Here is a 22984-nt window from a genome sequence, read left to right as displayed (position 1 = left end):
CACCCCTGGTTGGGAAACACTCTCATCAAAAGAAAAATGGTACTAAAAACTACAGATCGGGGGGCAAAAAATGAGCCTCACACAGGCCATATAAATAGAAATGAAAAGGCTATAGGGATCAGAATAGGAGAAAACGTCCCCCGCATATGTGTATGCTGTGATGTCACGCATTTATAATTAATTATGCAAATTAGCATGGCCGGTATTTTTTATATTTTTTGCAAGAAAGGTGGCGACCCTAGGCCTCACACACCAGCCCCGGGCCTGGCAGGTCAGGATAACCGCATTATAGAATCCCTGTTGGCCATGACTGGTTATGGAAGTCATGACGAGCAAATACAATAAGGTCACCCCCTTCCCCAGACACTGGTGTTTAACAAACCTTGGACCCAGGGCCTCCACCAAGTTTAAGGAAACCTTACAGGTCCCTGGGGTCTCACACACTGATCCAGGGATTTGACAGGTCAGGAGAACAGTGTTCCAAATGTATTCTCCACCACTCATGGCTGGTCACACTCTTTAGTCACACTCGCTGCGCCCCCTATTGCCAGTCAGACTTGATTGACAGACTGAGCATAGGGCCTCGCCCCTCGTGATGTCATGCCACTCCCCTCAAAGCAAGTTTATGGGAGAGGCCGTGGTGGGCTCCACGCCCCCTCCCATAGACTTGCATTGAGGGGGTGTGACATGACATAACAAGGGGCGTGGCCGTGACATAATGATGCCCGCACCCAGCTTTCTAAACAAACGCCGAGTGCTGCACAGATCCCGCAGCTGGGACCCCCGTGATCAGACATCTTATCTCCTATCCTTTGGATAGGGGATAAGATGTCTAGGGGCGGAGTACCCCTTTAATTTTTACTTACAGTCATGGCCGTAAATGTTGGCACCCCTGAACTTTTTCAAGAAAATGAAGTATTTCTCACAGAAAAGGATTGCAGTAACACATGTTTTGCTATACACATGTTTATTCCCTTTGTGTGTATTGGAACTAAACCAAAAAAGTAGGAAAAAAAGCAAATTGGACATAATGTCACCAAACTCCAAAAATGGTCTGGACAAAATTATTGGCACCCTTTCAAAATTGTGGAAAAATAAGATTGTTTCAAGCATGTGATGCTCCTTTATACTCACCTGGGGCAAGTAACAGGTGTGGGCAATATAAAAATCACACCTGAAAGCAGATAAAAAGGAGAGAAGTTCACTTAGTCTTTGCATTGTGTGTCTGTGTGTGTCACACTAAGCATGGACAACAGAAAGAGGAGAAGAGAACTGTCTGAGGACTGGAGAACCAAAATTGTGGAAAAATATCAACAATCTGGAGGTTACAAGTCCATCTCCAGAGATCTAGATTTGCCTTTGTCCACAGTGCGCAACATTATCAAGAAGTTTGCAACCCATGGCACTGTAGCTAATCTCCCTGGGCGTGGACGGAAGAGAAAACTTGATGAAAGGTGTCAAGACAGGATAGTCTGGATGGGGGATAAGCAGCCCCAAACAAGTTCCAAAGATATCCAAGCTGTCCTGCAGGCTCAGGGAGCATCAGTGTCAGTGCAAACTACCCGTCAACATTTAAATGAAATTAAACGCTACGGCAGGAGACCCAGGAGGACCCCACTATGGAGGAGACCCAGGAGGACCCCACTGCTGACACAGAGATATAAAAAAGAAAGACTACATTTTGCCAAAATGAACTTGAGTAGCCAAAATCCTTCTGGGAAAATGTCTTGTGGACAGATGAGACCAAGATTGAGCTTTTTGGTAAAGCCCATCCTTCTACTGTTTACCGAAAACGGAATGAGGCCTACAAAGAAAAGAACACAGTACCTACAGTGACATATGTTGGAGGTCAATGATGTTTTGGGTTGTTTTGCTGCCTCTGGCACTGGGGGCCTTGAATGTGTACAAGGCATCATGAAATCTGAGGATTACCAATGGATTTTGGGTCACACTGTACAGCCCAGTGTCAGAAAGCTGGGTTTGTTTCCGAGATCTTGGGTCTTCCAGCAGGACAATGACCCCAAACATATGTCAAAAAGCCCCAGAAATGGATGACAACAAAGTACTGGATAGTTCTGAAGTGTCAGCAATGAGTCCAGATCTAAATCCCATTGATCACCTGTGGAGAGATCTTATAATTACTGTTGGGAAAAGGCGCCTTCCAATAAGAGACCTGGAGCAGTTTGTAAAGGAAGAGTGGTCCAACATTCCGGCTGAGAGGTGTAAGAAGCTTATTGATGGTTATAGGAAGACACTGATTTCCCTTATTTTTTCCAAAGGGTGTGCAACCAAATATTAAGTTAAGGGTGCCAATAATTTTGTCCAGCCCATTTTTGGAGTTTGGTGACATTATGTCCAATTTGCATTTTTTCCTCCCTTTTTTGGTTTAGTTCCAATACACACAAAGGGAATAAACATGTGTATAGCAAAACATGTGTTACTGCAATCCTTTCCTGTGAGAAATACTTCATTTTCTAGAAAAATTTCAGGGGTGCCAACATTTACGGCCATGACTGTACATTATTGGAGCGCTGTTCTCCTGACCTGTCAGGTCACAAGGTTGGTGTGTGGGGCCTCATGGACCTGACAGGTTACCTGTAAAGCTGTTGGAGGCCCCTCGGGCCAAAGTTTGGATGATGAAGAGCCCACCTGGCCCTGCCAACAAATATGCAAAAAGGCAATGGGAAATGCAATGGAAAACACAGCTCGGGGCCTCCATGTGTGCTGTGATCTATACTATACAAGAGATGGCCGCTTATGATATCCCTACTGATGTCTATGGGAGATATGGAGACAACCAAGTCCATTAGCTGTCAATGAGAAGACTAAACAGTCATAATAGGCCCTCTACGCCCCCAAGGTTATGGAGGCCCCGACTGTTCTTCTAAATTTTCCCATTTGACCATTATCCTATGATGGCGGCATGTCAATGAGCTTCTTTTTAGTTAGAATTAGAAAAAATATTCCTGTAACTTTCGATTTTCAAACATTTGATGAGTTACATGAAGTTAAACACTTTAAAGGGGTTCTCCACCATGCAGTGATTTTAGTATGTACCTGGCAGACAGTAATGGACATGCTTAGGAAGCATCTGCACTTGTCTTGGGGCTAAATGGCTATGTTGTGAGATTACCGTAACGCTGTGGCTAGCTTCTTGTGAACTAGTATTTCCTGTTTGACTTTTCCTTTTTTGACTACAAATGCCACAATTCCATTTTCCTCCCTCCCACACATCAGCCACCCCACCCATTGAAACATAAATGAGCTGCAACCATTCAAAAGACCTGTGGTTTTCAATCAGGGTGCCTCCAGCTGTTGCATTAGTTGCAGATTGATTGCTCCACCCATTGAAGCCTACAGGCTCCCTGTCATCAGCTGACTAGTGATGTCAGGTCTCGGCCGCATTGCAACCTGGGAAAAATCTGAGACAACAGTCATTTTGTATTCTGTTAAAAAGAAATATTAGGGTTAAAATCACAGAAGAATTGTGAGAAAACCATCACACACAGGTACAGACACTATATTATGAACTACCCTAACTTTACAGCCCCTGTAGCACAGTCAAATAAAAATAAATTCCTGGAATACCCCTTTAACGACCTGTGCCGCGGTGCGACCCTGCATCACATCGCGTCGGCCCCGGCGCTCATCAACGGCCGGGACCCGCGACTAATACCACACATGGCCGGTCGCGGCAATGTGCGGTATTAACCCTTTAGAAGCGGCGGTCAAAGCTGACCGCCGCTTCTAAAGCGAAAGTGAAACTGCGGTGAAATTGCGGCGTCCCGAACAGCTGACAGGAAACCAAGAGGGCCCTTACCTGCCTCCTCGGTGTCCAATCGACGAATGACTGCTCCGTGCCTGAGATCCAGGCAGGAGCAGTCAAGCGCCGATAACACTGATCACAGGCGTGTTAATACACGCCAATGATCAGCATAGGAGATCAGTGTGTGCAGTGTTATAGGTCCCTATGGGATAACAATGATCAGTGTGTGCAGTGTTATAGGTCCCTATGGGACCTATAACACTGCAAAAAAAAAGTAAAAAAAAAAGTGTTAATAAAGGTCATTTAACCCCTTCCCTAATAAAAGTTTGAATCACCCCCCTTTTCCCATAAAAAAAAATAAAACAATGTAAATAAAAATAAACATATGTGGTATCGCCGCGTGCGTAAATGTCCGAACTCTAAAAATATATCATTAATTAAACCGCACGATCAATGGCGTATGCGCAAAAAAATTCCAAATTCCAAAAAAGCGTATTTTTGGTCACTTTTTATACCATTAAAAATGAATCAAAAGTGATCAAAGAGTCAGATCAAAACAAAAATCATACCGATAAAAACTTCAGATCACGGCGCAAAAAATGAGTCCTCATACCGCTCTGTACGTGGAAAAATAAAAAAGTTATAGGGGTCAGAAGATGACATTTTTAAACGTATAAATTTTCCTTAATGTAGTTATGATTTTTTCCAGAAGTGCGGCAAAATCAAACCTATATAAGTAGGGGATCATTTTAACCATATGGATCTACAGAATAAAGAGAAGGTGTCATTTTTACCGAAATATGCACTGCGTAGAAACGGAAGCCCCCAAAATTTACAAAATGGCGTTTTTTCTTCGATTTTGTCGCACAATGATTTTTTTTTCATTTCGCCGTGAATTTTTGGGTAAAATGACTGACGCCATTGCAAAGTAGAATTGGTGACGCGAAAAATAAGCCATAATATAGATTTTTGGTGGAAAATTGAAAGGGTTATGATTTTTAAAAGGTAAGGAAGAAAAAACGAAAGTGCAAAAACTGAAAAACCCTGAGTCCTTAAGGGGTTAAAGAAAAATTTGGGATGAAGGACAGTGAAATGTTTTATTATATACAAATTAAACACATGGTCGCCTGCACAACAGATAAAAGCTGTTTTATTATAAATTACCATATCATTTTTGATGGTTTATTAAGTTGGAATTGGGGGAAAAAAAAACTTGTCACGTTTGTATAAATTTTTTAACTCCTGGTTAGGAGAGGATGGGTGGAAAAATATAAAAAAAATTGGATGAAAGAAGTCGGCGGGTTGGTGGATGAAACTTGGCACAATATTGGTGTTAATTTGAATAGAGTATCACTGAATATGCAGCACAAAATCATCCAGTTTAGGATGTTACATAGGGGCTATTATACCCCCATCCAAATGAGGAAATTTGGTATATGTGAATCGTCAAATTGCCTTAGTTGTGGAAGTGAGGATGCAGATTTTAGACATTATATGTGGGATTGCCAAGTAATATCTAATTACTGGGAGCAAGTATTGAATGAACATTCTTGAAGATAAAATAGTAAAAAGATTCCTCGTAGTGTTGTGTTCGTTATTTTAGGGGACATAGAAAATATAGGGGACGATTTAGGAGTTCTTATGTAGGACTTTGGTCTATGCAAGATTGGTAATAGTGCGTAACTGGATTAAACCTGATGGACCCTCTGTGAGAGAATGGCAAAGAGAAGTTCAGAGTGTTAAAGGGGTACTCAGGCGCTAAGGAAGAAGAAAGCACACGTGCAGGGGGGCCTCCAGCTGCTCCAAAAAGTCCAATTAGAAAATTAAAACTTCACCTTTAATATAGCATGTTTAAAAACGAAGGATATCCATGATGGAAATAAAAGAAGAAGGAAGGTAAACCGACGCGTTTCGAGCCTGTACTGGCTCTTAGTCAGTGCCACGACTAAGAGCCAGTACAGGCTCGAAACGCGTCGGTTTACCTTCCTTCTTCTTTTATTTCCATCATGGATATCCTTCGTTTTTAAACATGCTATATTAAAGGTGAAGTTTTAATTTTCTAATTGGACATTTTGGAGCAGCTGGAGGCCCCCCTGCACGTGTGCTTTCTTCTTCCATTGTTCTCCAGGACACGGCCCGCGCCTTGCCTGCCTTGCTTTCCTGCAACTACGGAGCTCCTGCATCCAATACCGCACGGTGGTGAGCTGAATCCCCCTTTTTCTTTGTTTTTTACTCAGGCGCTAAGACATCTTATCCCCTATCCAAAGGATAGGGGATAAGATGCCTGATCACGGGGGTCCGGCCGCTGGGGACCCCCGAGATCTTTTACACAGCACCCCATTACCATCAGCCCCCGGAGCATGTTTGCTCCGGGTCTGATGACTGCCGATCACAGGGCTGGAGTATTGTGACGTCACGCTCCAGGTGGGCTCTGAGGACTGGTTTGGGGACCACTGTCCTAAAGGAAACAATGGCCATTCGGTGTCAGTAGGTCAGTGCCGAAAAACAAGCTGGATCATTCACTGTCACCACATAAACTTGCTTCAACCATCTTGAGATTGTGGTTTATAGGTTTATAGATTTTTTGTGGTCAGGGCTTAAATAAGACAACTTACCGGTGGCCCATAACCATACCCAGCGGTTTGATGTGTGCCATAACCGCGCGTGTAGAGGGCACGCCTATAGAGAGCATACCCTATAAGATGATTAAAGGGGTACTCCGCCCCTAGACATCTTATCCCCTTTCCAAAGAATAGAGGATAAGATGTCTGATCGTGGGGGTCCTGCCACTGGGGACCCCCCCGTGAACTAGGCTGCGGCATCATAGACATCCAGTGCATGGAGTAAACTTCACTCTGTGCCGGATGACTGGCGATGCGGGGTAGAGGCTCGTGATGGCCACGCCTCCTGCCATAGACTTGCATTGAGGGGGCCTGGCCGTGACATCACGAGATTCCGGTGCTGCACCTGACGCTCTAAACGAACACGGGGTTCGGCAGGGAGATCATGGTGGTCCCCAGAGGCGGGACCCCCGCAATCAGACATCTTCTCCCCTATCCTTTGGATAGAGGATAAGATGTCTAGGGGCAGAGTACCCCTTTAAGGAAAGAAAGGGAGAGTTGGGTGGATGCGAAACGCAACAACCGCCCCAATGAGAAGGACTGGAAGTGTTATAAAGGCCACCAGCCCCTCCCACAAATACAGCCCTATGGGCTTCATACATAGCTGCAAATCTGACCAATTTTTGGCCAAACAAAAAAGTGATTCCCCGTTGAGATCCGTAGCATATTATTGGGAAATACGCGTTACAAAAGGAGATGAACAGATGTCAAAACCCTGTTCAGTATTATAAATGGTGACGGCCATGGGTGGAATTTGACCAAAAAGCTTCTCTAGTGAGGATAGTTTGGCAGTTTTGACGGTTCGGTTGGAGAACCTATCTTATTTTTAGCTTCACCATTGATCTGCAGGAGTGATGATGACGTGGGGAACACTACAGGGGTCAAGTCCTGGGGAAAAAAGTGTAGAAACTCAAGATTTCCACTCTGCTGTGGAAAAAGTGCAGGAATTGCATTCCCATGCCTTCCTGCAGGACCCGAGCCCTGGAACACTCTGTATTTTATGTCTCGTTGGCCAATAATAAACATTAAAGCATGGAGAGAACGGGGAAGACTGTCCAGATCAGGACAACATCTGCATCTAAATTACCCTTCAGATGTAAACACCCAGATAAGTAATGGCCAAATGTCTACGTGTCTACAGGCTTTACTGGATCGTGTCTACAGGCTTTACTGGATCGTGTCTACAGGCTTTACTGGATCGTGTCTACAGGCTTTACTGGATCATGTCTACAGGCTTTACTGGATCGTGTCTATAGGCTTTACTGGATCGTGTCTACACGCTTTACTGGATTGTATCTACACGCTTTAATGGATCGTGTCTACAGGCTTTACTGGATCGTGTCTACAGGCTTTACTGGATCGTGTCTACAGGCTTTACTGGATCATGTCTACAGGCTTTACTGGATCGTGTCTACAGGCTTTACTGGATCGTGTCTACAGGCTTTACTGGATCGTGTCTACAGGCTTTACTGGATCGTGTCTACAGGCTTTACTGGATCGTGTCTACAGGCTTTACTGGATCGTGTCTACAGGCTTTACTGGATCGTGTCTACACGCTTTACTGGATCGTGTCTACAGGCTTTACTGGATCGTGTCTACAGGCTTTACTGGATCGTGTCTACAGGCTTTACTGGATCGTGTCTACAGGCTTTACTGGATCGTGTCTACAGGCTTTACTGGATCGTGTCTACAGGCTTTACTGGATCGTGTCTACAGGCTTTACTGGATCGTGTCTACAGGCTTTACTGGATCGTGTCTACAGGCTTTACTGGATCGTGTCTACAGGCTTTACTGGATCGTGTCTACACGCTTTACTGGATCGTGTCTACAGGCTTTACTGGATCGTGTCTACACGCTTTACTGGATCGTGTCTACAGGCTTTACTGGATCGTGTCTACAGGCTTTACTGGATCGTGTCTACACGCTTTACTGGATCGTGTCTACACGCTTTACTGGATCGTGTCTACAGGCTTTACTGGATCGTGTCTACAGGCTTTACTGGATCGTGTCTACAGGCTTTACTGGATCGTGTCTACAGGCTTTACTGGATCGTGTCTACAGGCTTTACTGGATCGTGTCTACAGGCTTTACTGGATCGTGTCTACACGCTTTACTGGATCGTGTCTACAGGCTTTACTGGATCGTGTCTACAGGCTTTACTGGATCGTGTCTACAGGCTTTACTGGATCGTGTCTACAGGCTTTACTGGATCGTGTCTACAGGCTTTACTGGATCGTGTCTACAGGCTTTACTGGATCGTGTCTACAGGCTTTACTGGATCGTGTCTACACGCTTTACTGGATCGTGTCTACAGGCTTTACTGGATCGTGTCTACAGGCTTTACTGGATCGTGTCTACAGGCTTTACTGGATCGTGTCTACACGCTTTACTGGATCGTGTCTACAGGCTTTACTGGATCGTGTCTACAGGCTTTACTGGATCGTGTCTACAGGCTTTACTGGATCGTGTCTACACGCTTTACTGGATCGTGTCTACAGGCTTTACTGGATCGTGTCTACAGGCTTTACTGGATCGTGTCTACAGGCTTTACTGGATCGTGTCTACAGGCTTTACTGGATCGTGTGGGGCTGTCATGGGGCTGTCTGCTGATTTTGTTATCTATGGGATTTTTACTGTTATTTGCAAGTTTTTATTATAAGGCCTGGAGATTTCACTGGAAATAATCCAAAAAAATTCCCCAAAAAACAGTAAAAGACTAATTCTGGTAGTATTTAGGTAACTTGAGTTATCTTAGTAATTTAACTATTTTGGGAAAATTTGTCATCAAAACAAGGCACCAATCTATATACACTTTAGAGACTGTGGGTACAGATGGACCTTTTAATACAGTGGTCTCAAACTGTGACCCTCCAGATGTAGCAAAACTTCAACCCCCAGGATGCCCAGACAGCCGCTGGCTGCAGCATCCACCACCCCTCCACCCCCTGTGAACAGACGTCTTATCCCCTATCTAGGGTCGGAGTACCCCTTTACGCTTCAAAACCCAAGTGACTGTTTTGAAGTAAACATTAAAGGAGTACTCCGGTGCACACTTTCTTCATTTTATCCCATCCAGGCTGCAAAATAAAAGAAAACGCACTTTATCTTACCTGCCAACGAGCCCCCGAAGCTCCGGTACAGGTGTTCGGTCCCCGGGCTGTATTCTTCTTACTTCCTGTTAGCCCGGCACGTCACACGGAGCTTCAGCCTATCACTGGCCGCAGCGATGTGCCGCCTCGGCCAGTGATAGGCTGAAGCTCCGTGTGACGTGCCGGGCTAACAGGAAGTAAGAAGAATACAGCCCGGGGACCGAACACCTGTACCGGAGATTCGGGGGCTCGTTGGCAGGTAAGATAAAGTGCGTTTTCTTTTATTTTGCAGCCTGGACGGGATAACATGAAAAAAGTGTGCACCGGAGTACTCCTTTAAAGGGGTACTTTGGTGGAATTTTTTTTTTTTAAATCAACCGGTGCCAGAAAGTTATACAGATTTGTAAATTACTTCTATTAAAAAATCTTAACCCTTCCAGTACTTATCAGCTGCTGTACACTACAGAGGAAGTTTTTAGTTCTTTCCGTTCTGACCGCAGTGCTCTCTGCTGACACCTCTGTCCATGTCAGGAACTGTCCAGAGTAGGAGAGGTTTACTATGGGGATTTGCTCCTGCTCTGGACAGTTCCTGACATGGACAGAGGTGTCAGCAGAGAGCACTGTGGTCAGACTGGAAAGAACTACACAACTTCCTGTGGAGCATACAGCAGCTGATAAGTACTGGAGGGATTAAGATTTTTTTTAATAGAAGTAGTTTACAAATCTGTTTAACTTTCTGGAACCAGTTGATTTAAAAAAAACAAAAAAAACGGAGTACCCCTTTGACTCTTAAGACCTAATAGGACTCCAAAAAGGGGGAAATCCACATTTCCGAGTATGTAATGGTGATCGTAAGACCCTCAATATCATAGGGACAGGTGATCCCCGATGATCTCATTTTTAGAAACCCGTTTGGTTTGTATTATTCCTTTTATCTTTGATCATGGTTGGGAATTTATGGTCTTCTATTAGGTTTATTACCTAAATTTTTCAATATATTTATTTTTGTGTTAAGGAACTGCATATGGAATAATGTTTGGGGGTTCATATATATTTGTTTTGTTTTATGTAGTAGATGTGAAACTATAAAACACCTAAACCTCTCCAACAAGAGTAGCTTCATTAACCCTCATAACATAAACTATTGTTTAAATCAAGTTTTTTAGGGGGGAACGTTTTTTCTTCTTCAAATTCTCCATTTTACTATCTATTTTATAAAAAAAAAATCCTGAAATCTTGCAGTTTCCATTCTGGCCACTAGGCTTAAAACTAAACTGGGAATTTTTGTTCTTTCTGTGTTGATAAGGAAAAGAGAGCATTACAGTGAAAGGAATATAGAAAAAACAATAGAGGTAGCTCACAGCTCATTCTTCCCCTTTCTGTGGATTGACCTTGTAAAGGTCGCAGAGCACACCCAGGAATGTTTCCCACAGCTCCTTTTTATTGTTTCCTATGTCCATAGGGCTTACAGTAAAGCATCTCTATAAATGCTGTTAAAAACAGCTTAGGCAAGATGGCTGCCCATAATAATGTTCAAAAAAATTTAAGAAAAAGTAATCAGTACAGCATTACATTGAGAGGTGATGCCAGTAGATGAAACCCACAGATCAGCCTCCCCCTCCCTGTGAAATGACCTTCGCATAGGTCACAGAGAATACCCAGAAACCTTTCCCATTAATTTGAATGGGATAGCTCCTGTCTATTCTTGAATATATTCATGGGACTTGCTGAAAAGCATACCTCTTAATGATGTTAAAAATAGCTCAGGCAAGATGGCTGCCTCCATAATAATGTACAAAAAAAATGAAATAAAATAAAATTACAATCAGAAAATAGAAAAAGAAAAAAAAAAAAGTGAAAATAAATGTAGGCAATACATTCCCTTTAAGGCCACCATACAGATATCACAGTTTCCCAATGAGGGTGCCTCCAGATGTTGCAAAACTACAACTCACAGCATGCCCGGACAGCCGAAGGCTGTCCGGGCATGCTGGGAGTTGTAGTTTGGCAATATCGAGAGGCACCCTGGTTGGGAAACACTGCACTATATATTAGAGAAAGGTTGATGTGACCAGTTCACAGTCTTATACTTCTGTCTGCACCCCTATATGCCGTCTTATGTGACGCAGCTTTTATTTTATCCACAGATTGTGGAGCGCCTCCTTCTGGCTAATTGGTCGCAGTAAAGCCTTTTGCAACAGCTGGAGGCACCCTGGTTGGGAAACACTGCACTATATATTAAAGAAAGGTTGGTGTGACCGGTTCACGGTCTTATACTTAGGTCTGCACCCCTATATGCCGTCTTATGTGACGCAGCTTTTATTTTATCCACAGATTGTGGAGCGCCCCCTTCTGGCTAATTGGTCGCAGTAAAGCCTTTTGCAACAGCTGGAGGCACCCTGGTTGGGAAACACTGCACTATATATTAAAGAAAGGTTGGTGTGACCGGTTCACGGTCTTATACTTAGGTCTGCACCCCTATACGTCGTCTTATGTGACGCAGCTTTCATTTTATCCACAGATTGTGGAGCGCCCCCTTCTGGCTAATTGGCTGCAGTAAAGCCTCCTCAGCCTCATAACAAAAGCCTGGCGGTAAGCACTAAAGTCCGAGGATCAATTCATGTCAAGTCCAGCAAGTTAGTCAAGTCCAAGTAAGTACCGTCTAGCGTGGGTTGCCATCAGTCATATACAGCACAATCACACTTAGCGCTCTCCTGGGACTCAAAAAACAAGTGCAAAATGGTTGTTTCTAAACTTTTTGTCCCATTTTTCGCTGGCCTGAGCAGGAGGCTGAAAAAGTCATAAAGATAACATGTGATTAAAGGCGTCGGGAACTAGAACTTGTGCCAGGGCCAGGCAAACTGGGCAGTTGCCCAAAGCTCCCAGCTCTTGGGGGCTCCTGCCTGTACTGACACTTTCGGTAGTTTTCAGTGTGCCCAACAATAGAGTGAGGTGTGCTGTATAATGACAGCCGCTAGAGTTGAGCGAACTTACAGTAAATCGGCTCGTAGAGAACCTCGCAGCTCGGCCGTTGATTACTTTAGTCTGCATAAATTAGTTCAGCTTTCCAAGGGCTCGAGGTGGATACAGACCTAGGAGACCTAAGACTGTCATCCTAGACTTTTCCAGGCAACCAGAGCCCTTGGAAAGCTGAACTGATTTATGCCGACTAAAGTACCGTATTTTTCGCCGTATAAGACGCACTTTTTCTTCCCCAAAACTAGGGGGGGGAAAAGTTGGTGCGTCTTATACGGCAAATACACATTAAAACCCTGTCCTATCGCGGCGGTCCCTGCGGCCATCGACGGCCGGGACCCACGGCTAATACAGGACATTACCACCGATCGCGGTGATGCCCTGTATTAACCCTTCAGACGCGGTGATCAAAGCTGACCGCCGCGTCTGAAGCGAAACTGACACTAACCCGGCTGTTCGGGACCGCAGCGGTGAAATCGCGGCGTCCCGAACAGCTTACAGGACACCGGGAGGGACCTTACCTGCCTCCTCGGTGTCTGATCGGCGAATCCCCTGCATAGCCGACGCTCTCCTTCATCGTCATCACGTCGTCGCGCACGCCGTCCCGTCATCCAATAGGAGCGGAGTGCGTAGCAACGTGATGGCGGAGACGGAGAGCGAGGATACCGGGCAGCAGAGACGTTCCAGAGCGACGGGGACACCCCGGGGACGCGGCGACAGCGATGGAGGGCGACATCCAGGGCAGTGGTGACGGGTCCGGAGCGGCGGGGACAGGTGAGTATAACCTCCTATACCAGTGGTCATCAACCTGCGGACCTCCAGATGTTGCAAAACTACAACTCCCGGCATGTTGGCTGTCCGGGCATGCTGGGAGTTGTAGTTTTGCAACATCTGGAGGTCCGCAGGTTGAAGATCACTGTCCTATACTTTACATTGTATTTGGTTCAGAATCTTTTTTTTCTAGATTTTCCGCCTTTAAAATTGGGTGCGTCTTATATGGCGAAAAATACGGTAATCAACAGCCGAGTTGCGAGGTTCGCTACGAGCCAATATACTGTAAGTTCGCTCAACTCTTACAGCCGCACAATACTCACTCTATCTATATGGCGATATTATGTGAGCACCATATGGGTGTATTATTTAGGCTCTATGTGGCTGTACAGTTTTTACACTGAATGGTAGTTTGGGTACAACATTGAATGGCGGTATTGTTTGAGCAGTAAATGGCCATGTTATGATTTCACTATATAGTAGTGTTATATAGGGATTATACAGTATGGACTGTATGGCGGTATTATGTAGGCTGTTTTTTTTTTTTTTTACAATTTTTATTAAAGGTTTTTCATTAAAAAAGAGAGAAAAATTACGCAATATAAGACAAGGTCCAAGGACGGCAGTAGGAAGCTTTTTATATATGTTGGGAACAAGTCACCATCCTGTCCAATAAATAACTTTGGTCGTCTCTATACTTAGTGCATTGTCCATGTGATGAAGCTTAAAGGGGTACTCCGGTGAAAAAAAAAAAATTCAAATCGACTGGTGCCAAAAAGTTAAACAGATTTGTAAATTACTTCTATAAAAAAAAACTCTTAGTCCTTCCAGTACTTATCAGGTGCTGTATGCTCCACAGGAAGTTCTTTTCTTTTTGAATTTCTTTTCTGTCTGACCACAGTGCTCTCTGCTGACACCTTTGTCCATGTCAGGAACTGTACAGAGCAGGATAGGTTTGCTATGGGGATTTGCTCCTGCTCTGGACAGTTCCTGATGTGGACAGAGGTGTCAGCAGAGAGCACTGTGGTCAGACTTTATCGAGCCAGTTGATACCTCTTTAATGACTGAAGTCAAGTCCCAGCTGAAGCACAGGGGGTTACAGAGCAGCCGGCAGTGACTGGATAAAAAGACCCAGCACTGCACAGCAGAATCAGGAAGGAAGTGAAGGTATGGTGAGTGAGAGCGTGCTCAGACACGCCCCTTCCTGAGCAGTGGAGGTCAGAATGAGTGAGCAGCAGAACAGAGGGATTCGGGAGCCAAATACAGAAGCTAGACACATAAAAAAAAGACATGTAAAGCATTTGCCTGACTTAGTGAGTAACATATAGAAGCATTATTTGTTTCTGTGATAGGACAGGTACGCTTTAAATTAATATTTGACCCAGCATAATGACCCCACATGGGAAGATATGCTTAGGTCAGTGAGATATCTGTTCATCGTTGAAGCCTATGAGCACCACAAGATTCTTTATGGGGTAAAATGATCATGTAAATAACATAATTAACTTTCCATAATTCTGTGGTGACCCAGTACAGAATAATGTGCTCTTCTGTATTCCTGCCCATCCTGTGTGGCAGATGCTGCTTCAATGTCCGTCTTGGGCCCACTCTCCTCAGGACTCTCTATATTTCTCAGTGTAATGCAATGTTATGCAATGGTTAATGTGTTGGTATTTTCTATGCACTTGTCTCTTTAAACCTTAAACCTGTTGCCATGGGCCTTGTTGTTAGGGGAGTATGCAGAGGGGAACCATGTGACTTATCTGCCCAATGGGATCTCTCTAAATTGCTCCCATATATAGTGTAACCAGAGTTCAGAGTTCAAGATTGAGCTGTGGTATAGTTGAGAGATGTGTGAAGTCTGTCTGTGAGGTGATTCTGAAGGAGGCCTGAGGCCTAGTCCAGCAACCGCGCATCTACCACCAGTTAACCCCATTACCCACGTGAAAATCAAAGCCTTGCGGTAAGCCTACAGTCCAGGAATCAATTCAAGTCAAGTCCAGCAAGTTAGTCAAGTCCAAGTACCTACAGTCTAGCGTGGGTTGCATCAGTCATATACAGCACAATCAACTATAAGTGCCAGCAACCCGATGAGCTTCCTTAAGTTCCCCCTGCATCTCCTTCACGCTAATCAGAGCTGTAACGGATTGTACCACCTTTCCAACCTCAGTAAAGCCAACCAGTTATCCGTAACCTTGCGTCAGAGTAATTATTTGCGCCGTGCCTGGCCCAGTACAAGCTGGTCTACCTTAGGTGGTGTATAGGTCAACCATGCCCTGGCGTCACGAAAAGGTTAATTCAGACATTACCCTCACCGACACCACAAACATTATCCCAAGATATAGCAGAAAAAATAGGAAAGTGTAAGGATCTGGGAGACCGTGACAAGAGCCAAGTGTTGTGTAGACTCCTGGGTCATAAAATCTACAGAATATCCAGTTATGTGAGGTGTCCATTTTAGGTAGTGGTCAGTACCTACCAAAAGTGTCCAAAAAAGGGAAACCAGTAACTGGGGACAGGGTCATTGGGACCTAAGGGTCGTTAATGTGTTTGGGGTTTAAGGATATCTTTCTGGTCTGATCCCACAGAAGAGCTGCTGTAGTGCAAACTGCTGAAAAACTTTTTATTAAAAATATTATTTTTATATTAAAAATACCGGCAATGCAATGTCCGGAATTTATCCAACCAATCCTCCAACTCCCGAAATGTTGCACCATATACTATACCAGTGTTTCCCAACCAGGGGTGACTCCAGTTGTTGCAAAACTACAACTCCCAGCATGTCCGGACAGCCAACGGCTGTCCGGGTATGCTGGGAGTTGTAGTTTCGCAACAGCTGGAGGCACCCCTGATTGGGAAACACTTACCTATACTATATAGTTCAACATGCTGGGAGTTGTAGTTTTGAAACAGCTGGAGGCACCCCTGGTTGGGAAATACTGACCTATACTATATACTACTATATAGTCCAACATGCTGGGAGTTGTAGTTTTGCAACAGCTGGAGGCACCCCTGGTTGGGAAACACTGACCTATATACTATATACTACTGTATAGTCCAACATGCTGGGAGTTGTAGTTTTGCAACAGCTGGAGGCACCCTGGTTGGTAAGCATTGACCTATACTATATACTTCTATATAGTTCAACATGCTTGGAGTTGTAGTTTTGCAACAGCAGGAGGCACCCCTGGTTGGGAATCACTGACCTATACTATATACTACTATATGGTCCAACATGCTGGGAGTTGTAGTTTTTGTTTGAGGCAGCTGTTGAGCCACAGGCTGTATAGGGGCATGCTGGGAGTTGTAGTTAGTAACTAACTGTCACTCCTGAATTTAATACAAAAAAGCGATAAAAAACAAAAATGGTCCTGGTAAAAATTACAGATCAGGGTGCAAAAACTTTTTTATTTCTCCCTATACGGGCTCATTTTTGTGCCCCGATCTGTAGTTTTTAACAGTATTGTTTTTCTTTTGATGGGACTTTTTGATCGGGAGTTGCAGTTAGTTACTAACTACAACTCCCAGCATGCCCGTATACAGCCTGTGGCTCAGCAGCTGCCTCAAACGAAAACTACAACTCCCAGCATGTTGGACTATATAGAAGTATATAGTATAGGTCAGTATTTCCCAACCAGGGGTGCCTCCAGCTGTTGCAAAACTACAACTCCCAGCATGTTGGACTATATAGTAGTATATAGTTTAGATCAGTGTTTCCCAACCAGGGTGCCTCCAGCAGTTGCAAAACTACAACTCCCAGCATGTTGGACTATATAGTAGTATATAGTTTAGATCAGTGCTTCCCAACCAGGGTGCCTCCAGCAGTTGCAAAACTACAACTCCCAGCATGTTGGACTATATAGTATAGGTCAGTGATTCCCAACCAGGGGTGCCTCCAGCTGTTGCAAAACTACAACTCCCAGCATATTGGACCATATAGTAGTATATAGTATAGGTTAGTGTTTTCCCCAAACAGGAGTGCCTCCAGCAGTTGCAAAACTACAACTCCCAGCATGTTGGACTATATAGTAGTATATAGTATAGGTCAGTGATTCCCAACCAGGGGTGCCTCCAGCAGTTGCAAAACTAAAACTCCCAGCATGTTGGACTATATAGTAGTATATAGTATAGGTCAGTGATTCCCAACCAGGAGTGCCTCCAGCTGTTGCAAAACTAAAACTCCCAGCATGTTAGACTATATAATAGTATATAGGATAGGTCAGTGATTCCCAACCAGGGGTGCCTCCAGCTGTTGCAAAACTACAACTCCCAGCATGTTGGACTATATAGTAGTAAATATTATAGGTTAGTGTTTCCCCAAACAGGAGTGCCTCCAGCAGTTGCAAAACTACAACTCCCAGCATGTTGGACTATATAGTATAGGTCAGTGATTCCCAACCAGGGGTGCCTCCAGCTGTTGCAAAACTACAACTCCCAGCATGTTGGACTATATAGTAGTAAATATTATAGGTTAGTGTTTCCCCAAACAGGAGTGCCTCCAGCAGATGCAAAACTACAACTCCCAGCATGTTGGACTATATAGTATAGGTCAGTGATTCCCAACCAGGGGTGCCTCCAGCTGTTGCAAAACTACAACTCCCAGCATGTTGGACTATATAGTATAGGTCAGTGATTCCCAACCAGGGGTGCCTCCAGCATTTGCAAAACTAAAACTCCCAGCATGCCCGGACAGCCAACGGCTGTCCGGGCATGCTGGGAGTTGTAGTTTTGCAATTGTTGGAGGCGCACTGGTTGGGAAACACTGGTATAGTACATGGTGCAACATTCCAGGAGTTGGAGGATTGGTTGGATAAATATCGGCCATTGCATAGCCAGTATTTTTTATATAAACATACGGGCAGGGTGGCCAAAATACCGGTCAGGTGGCGACCCTAAACGCACCTCACACCTTACAGGATCTGCTGCTGACGTCTCAGTGAAGATCCCACAGGACACCTTCAGAGATCTAGTGGACTCTATGTCCACGTGACACAAATTGGAGAAACACAATATTAGGTAGATGGTTTTAATGTTATGGCCAATTGATAAATCTGCCCCTATATATGTGATGTGGATTCCACGTCCGACAATGTAATCCTGTTAGAAGCAGCCAGTGGAATAATCTGTTTACTTCTACCCCCAGAGATAAGGAGCTGTGAGAACCTGAGCCTGGTAGACTGCATTAAGTCCTTCTCTATGTACATAGGATTAATGGCGGGCCCCGCAGGAGGCTGACGGACACCCCCACCGAGGTCACAGATAACTGGATTCTGGATGTTTGCTCTGCAGGTGCGTAGTGTCCGCCATGTACAGGTCTGTTTGCACCATAGTCTTGTTATGGATAATAGATACAAAATGAAGATCATTCTTCTAAGATGGCGGTTGCATCCTGTACTACGCCCTGTGTTACCATCCTGGAAATATGATGCAATGCTTACGTAAAGTAGTCTGCCAACCAATTAGAATGCTTACACAACGCGTTACGCCCTGCTGAAGGATATATCTTGTGTGTATGCAATAGAATAAAGCAGAGAACCATTTTGACTCAGTCCTGCGTCAATGTGTTTTTTCTCCGTGCACGTATTATCTAATATGGAGCAGGACATCTACCTAGAGCACATGAAATACACGGGAGCGCTTCCTTGTGAAGAATCCTTAGTACTAGGGATGTCCCGATACCGAGTACGAGTACCGATACTTTAATTCTTGTACTCACCGATACCAATTACGAGTACTTTTATTTTAAAGGGAATCTGACACCAGGGTGACGCGCTTTCTGGCGCTGTTTACCGTATGATATGTGGGTCCTTGTGTGCAGCGGAGGTGGCTGCTGTAGTATGAGACAAGATTTCTCTCTTCTCCATTGGACAGAACAGGGAATTTGCATTGGCGGCAAGAACGATGTCTCCGGAGCGATTGGGCTAATGATCACATGGTGAGCAGCGGTAGAAACCGGGTCACCTGACCTATCTACATATAAATTCAAGTTACTGCAGGTGACTCTGCTGTAAGATTGCCTTTAATAGTAGGTAGTAGCCCCTTGTAGGTAGTATAGATAGGGGAAGACATTAGCAGCAGGACCCCCCGTTGTAGTTTCTCACTTGCGCCTGTCGGTGTCGCCGCTCCACAGCCCCATACTCATCACTGCACCTGCCCCTTTCTGCCATCCACATCATGGCATCTTATGAAGGAGCATGTGACCTACACGTCACTCTGCTTCCTCCGTAGCATTACACTGGGCGCAGTGGAGTGACGTCCGTGACGCCATAATGCAGACGGCAGAATGGGGCAGCGGCAGTGATGCAGACCAGAGAACAGGGAAGCGGAGGGGAGCACTTCACCAGGTATCGGATTTGGTATCAGGGACATTAGATGAGGTATCTGGACATCCCTACTTAGTACAGATGACCATAAAGTGGTGAGTCAAGAACGCACTCATTTGGTGCGGTTGTGCTTAAGGCTGCGTTCACACTGCGGAATCTCCGCTCGCTGAATTCCGCGAGAGGAGATTCCGTCTGGCGGCCTCCGCCGAAAATACTTCGGCGCTAGGGCCTCGGGACACTGAGCCGTCACCATTGACGGTTATGCAGTGCTCGCTGAATCTGCGCAAAGAATGAACATGTTCTTTCTTTGCGCGGAACAATTTCAGCAGCGGAATTGTCCACCGCTAAAATTCCACAGTGTGAAAGGGTCTCGCGGAAGACCCATTCACACTAATGTTAAGTTCACACCGCGGTAATTCCGTAGTGTGAACGTACCCTAATCCAGAGAGGAACTCAGCTGCTGCTACTTCCAAAACACACAACATGTTTCAGGGTATTAATAACCCTTTCATCACGCCTGATGAAAGGGTTATTAATACCCTGAAACGCGTTGTTGGTTCTGAAAAAACTTTCGAAAAGATAGTTACCTGTTTACTCCTATACCTATCGGCAGCAGCGCCATCTCGAGCTTCCATTTTCCGTCCTTTGTCTTCTGATCTACCGAGAGCGGTCACTTGGAACGCATCCAAAAACGGTCTTACAAGATGAAATATAGGGTTCAATCACTCCTTGAAAAATTGGGCCTCCACTTCCATGAGTCCTTTCTAATCTTCTTATGTGGGGTATTTTGGATCCCCCCTCCCAAGCACCAGGACCTAGGTGCAACAGCTACCTGGTGCGGTCACACGGAGTAATTCAAGAGGAATTTACTCGAGTAATTCCTCTTGAATTCTCTGCTCCAAATTAATGCTCATCTCCTCTGCCCATTGACTTTAAAGGGGTATTCCATGAAAAAACTTTTTTTTATATATCAACTGGCTCCAGAAAGTTAAACAGATTTGTAAATTACTTCTATTAAAAAATCTTAATCCTTTCAGTACTTATGAGCTTCTGAAGTTAAGGTTGTTCTTTTCTGTCTAAGTGCTCTCTGATGACACCTGTCTCGGGAAACACCCAGTTTAGAAGCAAATCCCCATAGCAAATCTCTTCTAAACAGGTCGGTTCCCGCGACAGGTGTCATCAGAGAGGATTTAGACAGAAAAGAACAACCTTAACTTCAGAAGCTCATAAGTACTGAAAGGATTAAGATTTTTTAATAGAAGTCATTTACAAATCTGTTTAACTTTCTGGAGCCAGTTGATATATAAAAAAAAGTTTTTTCCTGGAATACCCCTTTAATGTTTTTTCCTCTGTCCTGTTCACACTGCGGAAATTCTGCTAGCGGAATTGCGACGCTGAATTCCGTTCCGCTTGAAGAATGAGCATTTTCATTCTTCAAGCGGAATCCACGAGCAGAAATCAATAGAAGTGAATGGTAAAAAAATTTGCGCGGAAATGGCTGAAAAAACCTTCACTTTTCTCCCCCATTTCCGCTCGCAATTCTGTGCAAATTGCGTGCGAATTTTGCGCGAAAATAAAATTATTTTTTCCACCTGTAAATTTTTCGCCGTGAATTACTCTTGATTTACTCCGTGTGAACGCACCCTTTTGGCTCCTGTGCATACTACGGAGAAATTTTGTTCAGATATTCTGTGTGCAATTGGCGCCATAATAAATCGATTCTATGGCCTTGCCGACATGCACTTCCCCCAATGAGACAAATGCAGTTCCACTTGGTATTCATCTGAAAGGATGAACATGTTAATGAACATTGTTAATTCATTTTCCTAACCAGGGTGCCTCCAGCTGTTGCAAAACTACAACTCCCGGCATACCCGGAAAGCCAACGGGGCAGAGGTAATTTTTATTTAACGGGGCAGAGGTAATTTCCCTTAAACCCTTTACGTATTCGGACATACAAGTAATGCATAAGGGTATGTTCACACTACAGATTGTAGCTGAATCTCCGCTCGCGAAATTCAGCGAGCGGAGATTCAGCCTGGCAGCCAGCAGCGGCAATAGGACTGCGCGGTGGGACCGCGCGGTACTGCACCGTCACCATTGACGGCTATGCAGTGCTCGCGGACTTCCGCGCAAAGAATGAATATGTTCTTTCTTTGCGCAGAACAATTTCGGAATTGTCCGCCGCTGAAATTCCGCAGTGTGAACAGGTCTCGCGGAAGACCCATTCACACAGATGCTAACGTTCACAGCGCAGAATTTCGCTCACGGAATTCCGTAGTGTGAACCTACCCTAACTCATCTAACTTTTCAGATTTGCCCGTTAGGAGCCTGTTATATGTAAGCAAAACTACAGCCCCACCCCCCGATGTGTTGCAAAACTACAACTCCCAGCATGCCCGGACAGCCGTTGGCTGTCCGGGCATGCTGGGAGTTGTAGTTTTGCAACAGCCGGAGATCCACAGTTTGGAGACAACTTCTATAGAGGACATGAAGGTCCACATAGAGCCACCATGAGAACGGCTGTCTGGGCATGCTGGGAGTTGTAGTCTTGCAACAGCTGGAGGTCCACAGTTTGGAGACCACTGCTATAATAGATATCTTGCGTGGTTTTTGGCCCCTAATTTACATCCCCACCCCATCGGTCCCCAGCCGGGTTAACAAATCTCCTTTTTCCATTTAGGCCCAGTTAAGTATATTTGCTAATTTGTTTGTTTTCTGGGCATGCTGGGAGTTGTAGTTTTGCAACAGCTGGAGGTCCACAGTTTGGAGACCACTGCTATAATAGATATCTTGTGTGGTTTTTGACCCCTAATTTACATCCCCGCCCCATCGGTCCCCAGCCGGGTTAACAAATCTCCTTTTCCCATTTAGGCCCAGTTACGTATATTTGTCAATTTGTTTGTTTTCCGGGCATGCTGGGAGTTGTAGTCTTGCAACAGCTGGAGGTCCACAGTTTGGAGACCACTGCTATAATAGATATCTTGTGTGGTTTTAGGCCCCTATTTTACATCCCCGCCCCATCGGTCCCCAGCCGGGTTAACAGATCTCCTTTTCCCATTTAGGCCCAGTTACGTATATTTGTTAATTTGTTTGTTTTCCGGGCATGCTGGGAGTTGTAGTTTTGCAACAGCTGGAGGTCCACAGTTTGGAGACCACTGCTATAATAGATATCTTGTGTGGTTTTTGGCCCCTAATTTACATCCCCGCCCCATCGGTCCCCAGCCGGGTTAACAAATCTCCTTTTCCCATTTAGGCCCAGTTAAGTATATTTGTTAATTTGTTTGTTTTCCTGTCCGGCGCGGGTCCCGGTGAGAATGGGATGTACATACTAATGTGTTTTCTGGAGGAATTAGTCCAGGAAGGAAGGAGAGTTCGGATTAAATAATGATAGAAAACTCAGCATAGTAGCAGAGAGGTAGATTTCCTCCCATACAG

General features: G+C 44.8%; 2 long non-coding RNA genes across 2 annotated transcripts in view; both read left to right on the top strand.

Moving 5' to 3' along the window:
* Positions 1-22984, top strand: part of LOC130363132 (uncharacterized) — a 51984-nt gene that overhangs the window by 19422 nt on the left and 9578 nt on the right. Inside the window, exon 5 of the long non-coding RNA XR_008891735.1 lies at positions 18430-18512. This is a non-coding gene — a long non-coding RNA (uncharacterized LOC130363132). The remainder of the gene's footprint in view (positions 1-18429; positions 18513-22984) is intronic.
* Positions 11632-12097, top strand: LOC130363133 (uncharacterized). Its single transcript, XR_008891736.1, has 3 exons — positions 11632-11724; positions 11811-11911; positions 11998-12097. It is a non-coding gene; the product is annotated as an uncharacterized LOC130363133 (long non-coding RNA).

Source organism: Hyla sarda, chromosome 3, assembly GCF_029499605.1.
Source record: "Hyla sarda isolate aHylSar1 chromosome 3, aHylSar1.hap1, whole genome shotgun sequence".
Lineage (NCBI taxonomy): Eukaryota > Metazoa > Chordata > Amphibia > Anura > Hylidae > Hyla > Hyla sarda.
Note: the sequence above shows the minus strand (reverse complement) of the source record. Positions and strands in the feature narration are given on the sequence as shown.